Here is a 13,861-nt window from a genome sequence, read left to right as displayed (position 1 = left end):
TTTTTACTGATGGGGGTGCTCCCGGATCCGGGATTGTGATGAAGTAGAAGTTAATGAATTACAGTGCTACCCTAATATTCTCTCAGTTCATCATAATTACATAGTGTCTCTTTTCAACTGTTCTGCCTGCGGCTATGGAACCCTGACCTGTTCACCGGACGTGCTACCTGTCCCAGACCTGCTGTTTTCAACTCTCTAGAGACCGCAGGAGCGGTAGAGATACTCTTAATGATCGGCTATGAAAGGCAAACTGACATTTACTCCTGAGGTGCTGACTTGCTGCACCCTCGACAACTACTGTGATTATTATTTTTTGACCATGCTGGTCATTAATGAACATTTGAACATCTTGTCCATGTTCTGTTATAATCTCCACCCGGCACAGCCAGAAGAGGACTGGCCACCCCTCATAGCCTGGTTCCTCTCTAGGTTTCTTCCTAGGTTGTGGCCTTTCTAGGGAGTTTTTCCTAGCCACCGTGCTTCTACACCTGCATTGCTTGCTGTTTGGGGTTTTAGGCTGGGTTTCTGTACAGCACTTTGAGATATCAGCTGATGTAAGAAGGGCTATATAAATACATTTGATTTGATTTGATTCTTGCTGTGTCTCCTAACCAGCCTTGGGCTCCCAGTCGGCTAGAAGGTTATCTTAAGAGGGGGTGAGGTGGCGATGACGGGACTGGCTTTCTCTCTCACGTCAAAACATACCTGCAGACGAGAGACAGATGAATAGAGAGAGAGCATGATTAAGCTTTGTTTTTTTTATTCTAACACGGTCAGTCATCATAATCATCAGGAGGTGAAATGCAAAACTGACCTTGGATAATTAACTCTGGGACTGTATTTCAATTTAAAGCATCTCTTTAATAATACTTCCTGTTTATTATAAGTATAATAAAATTTATAACAAAACAAGATAACATTGGATAGATAGATACATGTACAGGTGTAGCATGTGACAATAGCAGGATCAGATCAAGGATAGCATCACAAATGAATACATACATGACTTGATCATTTGAATCAGCTGTGTAGTGCTAAGGCAAAAACCTGCTTAACCCAGAATAGACTACTCTCTCACTTTGACAGCTGGGCCTGCTATCCTTTCACCCTCCTCCAAAAAATACAAAATGTTTGCCCTTATCAAGAGTGGCACTGGAGCTGTTAAGCATACTCAAACACCTGGCTCAAACAGAGAAGGATGTTATTTGAGAGGAGGAGAGCACCTAGATAGTGTTTGGTTCTGAAAATATGAAATATACTTCAAATCAAATCCAATTTTAATTGGTCACATACAAGTGTTTAGCAGATGATATTGCAGGTGTAGCAAAATGCTTGTGCTTCTAGCTCTGACAGTGCAGTAATATCTAACAAGTGATATCTAACAGTTTCACAACATGTACCCAAAAAACACGTAAATCTAAGTAAGAAATGGATTAAGAATATATATACAGTACATATATGTCAGAGCGGCATTGGATTAAGATACAGTGGCATAGTATAGAGTACAGTATATACATATGAGATGGGTGATTGTCACGACTTCCGCCGAAGTCGGCTCCTCTCCTTGTTCGGGAGGCGTTCGGCGGTCGACGTCACCGGCTTTCTAGCCATCCCCGCTCCATTTTTCATGTTTCCATTTGTTTTGTCTTGTTCCCTGCACACCTGGTTTTCATTCCCCAATCACACTACATGTATTTATTCCTCTGTTCCCCCTTATGTCTTTGTGTAAGATTCTTTATGTGGTACATGTTTTTGTACGCACTAGGCTTGCATGCGTTTTCTCTCGTGTAATTTCACGATGTTACGTTCGTCTTGTGGTGATTGAACGGACCAAGGCGCAGCGGTTGATGAATACATACTGAATTTATTTAACCTTTCACGAGCCTCTACCCCGGGTCCGGGAGCGCACCCCCGCCCCCCGCCACACTGATTAGCATCGCTAGCATAGCGTCACAATTAAATAGTAGCATCTAAATATCATTAAATCACAAGTCCATGACACCTAATGAAAGATACAGATCCTGTGAATAAAGCCACCTTTTCAGATTTTTTAAATGTTTTACAGGGAGGACACAATATGTAAATCTATTAGCTAAACACGTTAGCAAAAGACACCATTTTTCTTTGTCCACCATTTTCTCTCAACACCAGTAGCTATCACCAATTCGGCTAAACTAAGATATTGATAGCCACTAACCAAGAAAAAACCTCATCAGATGACAGTCTGATAACATATTTATGGTATAGGATAGGTTTTGTTAGAAAAATGTGCATATTTCAGGTATAAATCATAGTTTGCCATTGCAGCCACCATCACAAATCTCACCAAAGCGACTAGAATTACTACAGAGAGCAACTTGTATTACCAATTTACTCATCATAAAACATTTCTTAAAAATACACAGCACATAGCAATGGAAAGACACAGATCTTGTGAATTCAGACAACATTTCAGATTTTCTAAGTGTTTTACGGCGAAAACACAATAAATAGTTATATTAGCATACCACATATGCAAACGTTACCCGAGCACTGATTCAAGCCAAAGAGAGCGATATCGTTATCATCGCCAAAATATATTAATTTTTTCACTAACCTTCTCAGAATTCTTCAGATGACACTCCTGTAACATCATATTACAACATACATATAGAGTTTGTTCGAAAATGTGCATATTTAGCCACCAAAATCATGGTTAGACAATGACAAAAGTAGCCCAGCTGGTCAGAAAATGTTGTGCACCATATTAGACAGTGATCTAGTCTTATACATAAATACTCATAAACTTGACTAAAAAATACAGGGTGGACAGCGATTGATAGACAATTTAATTCTTAATACAATCGCGGAATTACATTTTTTAAATTATCCTTACTTTTCAATACAGGTTGCGCCAAGCGAAGCTATAGCAAACAAAATGGCGGCATAAGCGTTTAACATTTTTCGACAGAAACACGATTTATCATCATAAATTGTTCTTACTATGAGCTGTTCTCCCATCAGAATCTTGGGCAATGAATCCTTTCTTGGGTCTAATCTTCTTTTGGTCGAAAGATGTCCACTTGTCCATCGAAATGCCCACTAACGTACGACCGGGACCCCGAAACGTGCCCGGAGCTTCAAAGTGTATTACAAAGCAATGCCTCAAAATCGCACTAAACGGATATAAATTGCTATAAAACGGTTTAAATTAACTACCTTATGATGTTTCTAACACCTATAACGAGTAAAAAGATGACCGACGCTATATTACTGGCTAAACCAAGGCTTGGAAAAAGGCCAGTCAGATATCCTTCTTGCGTTGAGCGCAGAGTCCAAAAGAACGCTACTCCGGTATTTGGTGATTTATAGAGCCCATGATTGCGCAATCGACTCCATTCAAATTGTCACCGCTTACTGACATCTAGAGGAAGGCGTGGGCAGTGTTTGTATCCTCATAGGATTTACAGTGGCTTTAAAACTGATCTGGAACCAGAGGCCAAGAGTTCTGAAAACTCACTCACTGGGAGGAAAAGTGCTGTAGAATGAGTTCTGTTCCACTCAGAGACATAATTCAAACGGCTATAGAAACTAGAGAGTGTTTTCTATCCAATAATAACAATAATATGCATCTTGTACGAGCAAGAATTGAGTACTAGGCAGTTTAATCTGTAGAGCAAATTATGCTAATGCGAAACAGCACCCCCTATAGTTGCAAGAAGTTAACAGACGAAACACTGAAAAAACACTAGAACAAACTACAAAACAATAAACGAAGGCAACAGACCTGAAACAAACAAACTTACATATAGACGAAGAACGCACGAACAGGAACAGACTACCTAAAACGAACGAACAAACGAAACAGTCCAATGTGGATTACACAGACACAGGAACAATCACCCACAAACAAACAGTGAGAACAACCTACCTTAATATGGCTCTCAATCAGAGGAAACGTCAAACACCTGACCTCTAATTGAGAACCATACCAGGCAAACCATTAACCCAACATAGAAAGCACATAACATAGACTACCCACCCCAACTCACGCCCTGACCAACTAAACACATACCAAACAACAGAAAACAGGTCAGGAACGTGACACAAGAAGCCTGTTTGTATACACTTGATGGTTGTGACTGTTTGTGTGCGTTTTACACTTTGCCTTGTTGGTTGTAGGTTTTTGGACGCATCTGCATCCGTCTGTATATTCTCTCCTGCCGAAATAAAGTGTGCGCCTGTTCACAATTCTCCGCTCTCGTGCACCTGACTTCAGCACCAGTACGCACACGCCTGACAGAATCTTACACCTACCATGGAGTCAGCAGGAGCAGGTACCCCAGTCAGAGGAATCGAGGAGCGCGTCCAGGAACACGCAGCAATGCTACATCATCTCGGTGCCATGATGGATCGCGTTGTCCAGACCATGGACCACTGGGAGAGACAGGAAGTCTCTCCAGCGCCTCGACCAGCGCAACCGGGATTACCTCTACCCGTCCCGTACGGAACCAGCTCCAGTGGGATGCGTCTCTCCCTTCCCAGGGAGTGTGATGGGACAGCCGCACAGTGCCAGGGGTTCCTCTTACAACTGGACTTATACCTGGCCATCGTTCAACCAGCTCCCTCAGGAAGGGAGAGAGTGTCCGCCCTCGTCTCCTGCCTATCGGGGAGAGCTCTGGAGTGGGCAAACGCCGTGTGGGGAGAGGAAGACGCGGCGTTGGACCGCTTCGAGGCGGGGGAACGACTCTTCCATTTGAGGCAGGTGACGAGGAGTGCACAGGAGTTCGCGCTTGACTTCCGGACCTTGGTCGCCGGAGCAGGATGGAACGACCGGACCCTCATCGACCACTATCCATGTAACCTGCGCGAGGACGTCCAACGGAAGTGTGCCTGCAGGGATGCCACCATCACCTTTGACCAACTGGTGGATCTGTCCATCCGGTTGGATAACCTGCTGGTCACCCGTGGACGTCCTGAGGGGGCTCTGTCGGTTCCATCTCCCAGCACTCCCGCTCCGGTGCCCATGGAGTTGGGAAGGGCTGCGCGTAGGGAGGCTGGAGGAGGAGCCTTCACGTGCACCATCTGTGGCCGCAGAGGGCACACTGCCGGTCGGTGCCGGGTTGGTTCCTCTGGGAGTCGAGGCAGCAGGCAGGGCACTCTGGCGTCACCCCTGGTGAGTCTGCACCTCTCACCCAGTCCTCTGTTGTCCACCTGTTTGTACCTGTTTGTTTCCCTGATCTTTCCCCGCATTCCCAGCATAAGGCGCTTGTCGATTCAGGTGCAGCTGGGAATTTTATCGACAGAGCGTAAGCTCTTAGTTTAGGGATCCCCATTATTCCTGTGGTTAGACCTTTCCCGGTTCACGCTCTGGATAGTCGACCATTAGGGTCCAGGCTAATCAGGGGAGCCACCATCTCCCTGGCCATGGAGACGCAGGGGGGTCACAAGGAGAGAATCAGTCCCTTTCTCATTGACTCTGCTGCGCTTCCCATGGTACTAGGCCTTCCCTGGTTTGCTCGTCATAACCCCACTATTTCCTGGCAACAGAGGGCTCTCACGGGGTTGTCACGAGAGTGCTCGGGAGGTGTGTAGGGGTTTCCATTGGTGCTACCATGGTGGAAAGTCCAGACCAGGTCTCCACCGTGCGCATTTCCCCAGAATATGCCGATCTGGCTCTCGCCTTCTGTAAAAAGAAGGCGACTCAATTACCACCCCATCGACAGGGGCATTGTGCGAGAAATCTCCTGGTAGACGCTGCACTTCCCAGGAGTCACGTGTATCCTCTGTCGCAAGCGGAGAAGGTGGTCATGGAGACATATGTTTCCGAATCCCTGCGTCAGGGGTGCATTCGGTCCTCCACTTCACCCGCCTCCTCGAGTTTCTTTTTTGTGAAGAAGAAGGATGGAGGTCTGCGGCTGTGCATTGACTATAGAGGTATCAAATAATAGTGAGTTACAGTTACCCGCCACCTCTTATCGCCATGGTGATTAAGTCAATGCACGGGGCGCACTTCGTCACTAAACTGGATCTCAGGAGTGCGTACAACCTGGTGCGTATCCGGGAGGGAGACGAGTGGAAGACTGCGTTTAGTACCACCTCAGGGCATTATGAGTACCTCGTCATGCCGTACGGGTTGATGAATTCTCCATCAGTCTTCCAATCCTTCGTAGACGAGATTTTCAGGGACCTGCATGGGCAGTGTGTAGTGGTGTATAATCGATGACATTCTGATATACTCTGCTACACGCGCCGAGCATGTGTCCTTGGTGCGCAGGGTACTTGGATGACTGTTGAAGCATGACCTGTACGTTGAGGCTGAGAAATGCCTGTTCTTTCAGCAGGCCGTCTCCTTCCTAGGGTATCACATTTCCACATCAGGCGTGGAGATGGAGAGTGACCGCATTGCAGCCATGCGTAATTGGCCAACTCCCACCACGATAAAGGAGTTGCAACGATTTTTAGGGTTTGCCAATTATTACCGGAGATTTATCCGGGGTTTTGGCCAGGTGGCTGCTCCCATTACCTCACTGCTGAAGGGGGGTTCTGTACGTCTGCAGTGGTCGGTTGAGGCGGACAGGGCTTTTGGGCACCTAAGAGCTCTGTTTACCTCGGCTCCCGTGCTGGCCGATCAGGATCCCTCTTTGGCGTTCATAGTGGAGGTGGACGCGTCCGAGGCTGGGATCGGAGCCGTGCTCTCTCAGCGTTCGGGCACGCCACCGAAGCGCCGCCCCTGTGCTTTCTTCTCGAAAAAGCTCAGACCAGCGGAGCGGAACTATGATGTGGGGAACCGGGAGCACTTGGCTGTGGTTAAAGCGTTGAAGGTGTGGAGACATTGGCTTGAGGGGGCTAAACACCCTTTCCTCATCTGGACTGACCACTGCAACCTGGAGTACATCCGGGCAGCTAGGAGACTGAGTCCTCGTCAGGCAAGGTGGGCCATGTTCTTTACCCGTTTTTTGTTTATCCTGTCCTACAGACCAGGTTCCCAGAATGTGAAGGCAGACGCACTGTCCCAGCTGTATGACACAGAGGAGCGGCCCATGGATCAGACTCCTATTCTTCCGGCCTCCTGCCTGGTAGCACCAGTTGTGTGGGAGCTGGACGCGGACATTGAGCAGGCGTTGCGTACAGAGCCCGCTCCACTCCAGTGTCCCGTCGGGCGTCAGTATGTTCCGTCTGCTGTCCGTAACCAGTCGATCTATTGGGCCCACACATCACCCTCCTCTGGTCATCCGGGGATCGGGCGGACGGTGCGCTGTCTGACTGGGAAGTACTGGTGGCCCACCTTGGCTCGGGATGTGAGGGTTTATGTTTCCTCCTGCTCGGTGTGCGCCCAATGTAAGGCTCCTAGACACTTGCCCAGAGGTAAGCTACATCCCTTACCCGTTCCACAACGGCCATGGTCACACCTGTCGGTGGATTTTCTAAAGGATTTTCCTCCCTCACAGGGAAACACCATGATCCTGGTCGTTGTGGATCATTTCTCTAAGTCCTGTTGTCTCCTCCCTCTGCCCGGTCTCCCTACGGCCCTACAAACTGCGGAGGCCCTGTTTACACACGTCTTCTGGCACTACGGGGTGCCTGAGGATATAGTGTCTGATCAAGGTCCCCAGTTCACTTCGAGAGTCTGGAGTGCGTTCATGGAACGTCTAGGGGTCTCAATTAGCCTTACGTCGGGTTTCCACCCGGGCAGGTGGAATGGGCAGGTGGAAAGAGTGAACCAGGATGTGGGCAGGTTTCTGCGGTCCTATTGCCAGGACTGGCCGGGGGAGTGGGCGGCGTTCGTGCCCTGGGCAGAGATGGCCGCCACTCCTCCACTAACCTCTCCCCCTTTCAGTGTGTATTGGGGCACCAGCCGGTTCTGGCATTTGTTCTTAATTGTTCTTAATTGACTTGCCTAGTTAAATAAATAAAAGACTAGGGTTCGGGTTGGTTAGGGTTTGGCTAGGTTAGGGTTACAGCTAGGACTAGGGTTAGGGCTGAGGTTAGAGCTAGAGTTAGGGTAGAGTTGGAGTTAAGGGTTAAGGTTGGTGAACAGTTAGTTTGAACATTGTTGCGTACGCCTCTTGGAGGGAACACAAGACCCCGCTACATTTCAACTCCCTGTGGAGTGAAAAAAGTATTTGATCGTAGGTGCGGGGAAGGACGACAGAGGCAGAGAATACCGTTTAGAGGGAATGTATTATTCCTAACACACGGTAATGTGGGGAAAAACGGGCTGGACGGAACTAAAGCAAAGAAAGTAAACATTAAGGAATCCCCTCTCCAACCTTACCTTCCTTCTAACCTAACCTTTAGCAACACCTGGCGCGCCAACCAAAATACAGGGGGTGGTCCGCCCAGGTCTTACCTAGTGTGCATAGACAGATTAAATGCTACGGGTTATGTATGCCCGCAGGCCTCTTGCCTAAACACTTCCAAAGTGCACCCCCCTGGGAACAAATTAAACAGAATAAATTACCAATACTCTAAGTGTGAAATTTCAATTACCACAAACACTAAGTCCTATTGTCATGCACGTACATCTGAAGAAGCGGCTACAAAATAATATCAACAAAACCTTTCACTGACCGCCACAACAACCAACTCAGGGACAGAAAAAAAGCTCCATGGCATTGGAACACTGGCTTTTATCAAGCTGGAGAAGAAGTTGTTAATTGAAGAAACAGCTGTGTCCCCTGACAAGAGGGAGAGGTCAGAGCTCGAATCAGCAATGGGGTCGACCAATCAGCTGCTTTAGGAATCCAGGAAGCCATTTCCTGAAATAGACACACATACAAACCCACAACAACACAGAAACTGGGGAACGTAACGACTTGTGCAATCCATCTGTAGGGTGAAGCCTTGTGGTCCTCTATGAACCCCACCAAACCCAAACAGCTATATCAGTGTTGTGATATTCTGTGTAGAAAACAATGGATGATGTCCCCCCCATCTTTATTTAGTGCTTGGTCCTGTCCACTCTGTTCTAATATTGTCACGTTTGTCAAAGTGAGGAGACCAAGGCGCAGTGTAATGTGAATACATTCTTCTTTAATAAAACGAAGAACACTTAAACAAACTAACAAAAACAACAAAACGAACGTGAAGCTATTATAACAGAGTGCTGACATGCAACTACACATAGACAACTACCCACACAGACAGGTGGGAAAAGGCAACCTAAGTATGGTTCTCAATCAGAGACAACGATAGACAGCTGCCTCTGATTGAGAACCACACCCGGCCAAACACACAGAAATACAAATCATAGAAAAAAGAACATAGAATGCCCACCCAAATCACACCCTGACCAAACCAAAATAGAGACATAAAAAGCTCTCTACAGTCAGGGCGTGACAAATATGTCCTGAGTGATTGCGGACATTGTAGAGGGAAACAGAAGACACATAATTGTTCGTAAGAGTCTTATCTTTCGGGGTTGGGGTCATAATATTTTTTAACGTAAACCGTTCAAACGATAGAAACACATTTGTAGGAAGAAAAGAAAAACTGCTCTGCTTATTACAACTGCAACTCGCAGCTACCGTAGGTTACTGATGTAGCCCTGGTTCTATGATCCAATAGCAATTTGTACATTTTATTTCAGATTTTTTCTCATGTCCCCATTTTTAAATCAGGGGACAGACACTACCTGGGGTCGCAACCTTCAGTTTGGGAAATGCTGACCTATATGAACCCAACCGAACCCAAACACCATCTCTATTTTGATTCAACACAAATATGCTACATTTCTATTTTTACAAGGCACATACAATGTCTGTCAATTCTGCTTTCTGTAAATAGACATTGTGGTCCAATACCAACTATCACGCCCCCAACCAATGAAATCACCTTTGATCTCAGAGTGAATGAAGAGGTGTTCTCTGATTCACAACCAGACAGAACAGAATAGATCTACACACAGAATGGCGAGAACCTTCCTATCAGCTCTAATACTCTATGGATTGAGTAAGTAAGCTACTGTTAAATCTAACATGGAGACAGAGTAAGATTGATTGCATCCATCAAGTATAACCAGAATGTTCAGTGCAGCACTTCCTGAATTCTAACATGTAAATGTGATATCACCGATTACAGTCATTAATGTTGGACTTTGTTCTTTGTGTTTCAGCTTTGGTCTCTGTTTTGGCTTCTCAGTCTCAGACTATGGAGATCCTTACTGGGGATACCATCACCTTGCAGTGCTCCAATGTTACAACGGCTGTGGGACATACAGCATGGTTCAAGCAAGTCAACGGAGCAGTGCCTGTGTGTATCTCGTCTTTGTACGACTTTAATTCAACACCTGATCTCCACAATGGTTTTCAAAGGAGACATTTTGAAATGTTCAGCAACCACACCACTATCTTTCTGAAAATCACAAAAGTGGAAATAGCTGACTGTGGCCTGTATTTCTGTGGATTGCATCCCAATAGCCACATGTTCTTTGTCAACTCAACATATCTAAAAACTAAAGGTACGTTTTCAACTATTTATCTGGCTTTTGATACATTTGAAAATGTTCATCAACCTAATCAGGAGTTATCATGAAACAAAGTCAAACCATTGATGGACATATTTTTTAGCATTATAATTTTGAAAAAAACGTCTCTATTATTACTAATCGCAATGCTACAGGGCACAACGGAGGTGAGGAAACACCAGAGTCACCTAAAGAGTGTGACAAAATGTCTACATGACAAAATGTTTAGGTCTGTCATTAAAGGATCACCAAGTGATTTAATAAACTGTAATCTAATAGGAGATTGTAATGGAACGATCAGTCTAGTAGGAGAGGATGATGATGGCACCATGTACCTCCTTCCCCTGGTTGTGATCCTGGGTGTTGTGACTGCTGTTCTACTGATAGTCATCCTCATCCTGGTCCTCAAGATCAGACGAGACGCAAACAGACACAACACAGGTAGGAGCCCATTTCATGATAATATGGGACCTTGGAACTATACCTTTAATTTAGATGTTTTTCCCATGACATACTGTACACGATCAGAGGAGTCGGTGTGCTCACTAGAATGGATTGATCCATTAGTTCGTTGTCTCATCTCTCTTTGATATTCAGGACCTGATTCTCAAAGACAACAACACAATGATCAGGTAAATACTGTATGATTAAATACGGAATTATCAGCAATTCAGAGACGGAGAAAATGACAACTACTACATGGTGTTTTGCAAATCTACAGGACCAAGATCCAGATGCATTGAATTATGCCGCTCTGAATTTCACCTCCAAGAAGAGGAAGACGGAGAGGAGAAGAGAGAAGGAGCTGGACCCCCATGTAGTGTATGCTGCTACAAGATGACAAAGTGGAGGAGGATGGAAGAGGAGGACAAATAGTTGTCCATATCTTTGAGTACATTGATTTACTATATGTTTGAATACAAGATTAAATCTTGCTATATTGTATCTGTGTAGTTATATGAAATTTATTGACATTTATTTAAATGTAAATCAATCGATCTCTGCAGTGTATGTTTGTGAGTTGTACCTCAGGGCGACTGTAGCCCTCTCCAACTCAGTTTGGTCAGTGGTACAGGGTGTGGTTAGAGAGGAGGAGTTAGAAGTAAAAACACAACTGTTTAAGAGCCACAGATTAGTTGCCTCTTTTGACCTCTCTTAACTTAGATCTCTGTTGTGTGTGTTAGTGATTTGGTTATTTTTTTTATAGTGTGACCCTGAGGGACAAAGTACCAAGCAGTAGACAACTGTATTACACTGATCACTTCTAAAGACAAATAAAGAGTTAAACCAAAATTGCCTTTGTCATGATGTAATCCCCCCCTTAGTTTTTCCTGTCTTGGCGTTGTACTGATCAAATCAAATCAAATTCTATTAGTCACATGCGCCGAATACAACAGGTGTAGTAGACCTTACATTGAAATGCTTACTTACGAGCCCCTAACCAACAATGCAGTTTTAAAAAATAGGGATAAGAATAAGAAATAAATGTAACAAGTAACAAGAGCAGCAGTAAAATTACAATAGCGAGACTATATACAGGGGGTACCGGTGCAGAGTCAATGTGCGGGGTGCACCGGTTAGTTGAGTTAATATGTACGTGTAGGTGGACTATTAAAGTGACTATGCATAGATGATAACAACAGAGAATAGCAGGTGGGCGGCAGGGTAGCCTAGTGGTTAGAGCGCTGGACTATTACTAGTCCTTAAAGGTTGCAAATTCAAATCCCCGAGCTGACAAGGTAAAAACCTGTCGTTCTGCCCCTGAACAAGGAAGTTAACCCACTGTTCCTAGGCTGTCATTGAAATTAAGAATTTGTTCTTAACTAACTTGCCTAGTTAAAGAAAGGTAAAAAAAGAGAATAGCAATGGAGTAAAAGAGGGGGGGGTGGGCAATGCAAATAGTCTGGATAGCCATTTAATTAGGTGTTCAGGCGTCTTATGGCTTGGTGGTAGAAGCTGTTTAGAAGCCTCTTGGACCTAGACTTGACGCTCTGGTACCGCTTGCCGTGCGGTAGCAGAGAGAACAGTCTATGACTAGGGTGGTTGGAGTCTTTGACAATTTTTTGGGGACAATCAAAGCCATCTATTCCGAGAAGCAGTTTATAAGGAGAATATGATTGCGGTTTGAGGTAGAGGACGGGCCAGTGAGGGTACGCATCACTTCCTGTGGTGTGAGTGACAGGAAGGAGCAGCTCAGTGTAGAGTAAGACCTGCTGAGGTGAACATCGCTGGTTCTCTCATAGACTAACACTGGGGGATGAAATGTCCATTATTCTCTCGCTCTCTCGCGCTCTCTCGCTCTCTAGTCCACCTGCCGAAAGATAGTACGGGAAAATATTTGTGTGTAAGAGTAAACACAACTCTTCTGTTCATCTGGACCGTAAACTCCAGACACCTGCCGCTAGATGTGCAAAGTATGTCAAGAATACAAACCACAAGCTAAAAGCATTTCCTAAACCCTAAACTGTGCAGGGTTTCTTAAACTATAGGTCCTGAGTTATGAGAAAACATCTATAATCCCAAGCTATTTCTTCAAATTTCTGGTCGTTGGAGGACGATTTTGGTCATGGGAGGACAGACAATTTCTCAATTGGGTCTCGGGTTGAAAACGTTTAAGAAACCTACAGTAAACATTCAACAAGAGGACAAAGTGCAGATAAAATTGAGTGTCATCTCAATAGTTTTGTCAAGTCTTCCTTCATGAAAAAAGAGAAAGTATTGGTACCAAACAAAGGTTTGAAAAAACAGCAACATATTATTCAATGCTATTGCGGTTACAACTAATATTAGATTTTATTGGTGCAGCTTTTATGCAGTGGTGGGTAAATTTACATGATGGGTACCTTTAACCATTGGGCTGGGCTGGGTTTGGGTCGGTAGTATTAGTGTAACAGTATAACTTTACGGCGTCCCCTCGCCCCAACACGGGCACGAACCAGGGACCCTCTGCACACATCAACAACGGTCGCCCACGAAGCATCGTTACCCATCGCTCCACAAAGGCCGCGGCCCTTGCAGAGCAAGGGGCAACACTACTTAAGTCTCAGAGCAAGTGACGTAACTGATTGAAATGCTACTAGCGCGTACCCGCTAACTAGCTAGCCATTTCACATCCGTTACATTAGCAGCACTAAAGATCATTCATTGTATAATTTCCAAACATCAAAAGAGAAAGAATTTAAGTAAATGTTTAATTTCTCTCAAAAAAGAAGCAACCGTATCAAGCAAACATTTGATTTCCTTGATCCAGTTACTCTGACCTGCTTTATAATGTCTTAAAAAGTAATTATAAGGAAGCTCAAACTATGGTAAGCCAGAGGACACACTTCTAAGATTGTAGTCGGCCAATAAAATCTCTCTTTTCAGTGTTCCCTCCTACTGCATGAAAGGTACATGTAAAGTGCCATCATATAT

The sequence above is a fragment of the Salvelinus fontinalis genome, chromosome 11, assembly GCF_029448725.1.
Source record: "Salvelinus fontinalis isolate EN_2023a chromosome 11, ASM2944872v1, whole genome shotgun sequence".
Taxonomy (NCBI): Eukaryota; Metazoa; Chordata; class Actinopteri; order Salmoniformes; family Salmonidae; genus Salvelinus; species Salvelinus fontinalis.
The sequence above is the reverse complement of the archived record's forward strand: the minus strand, read 5'-3'. Positions refer to the sequence as shown.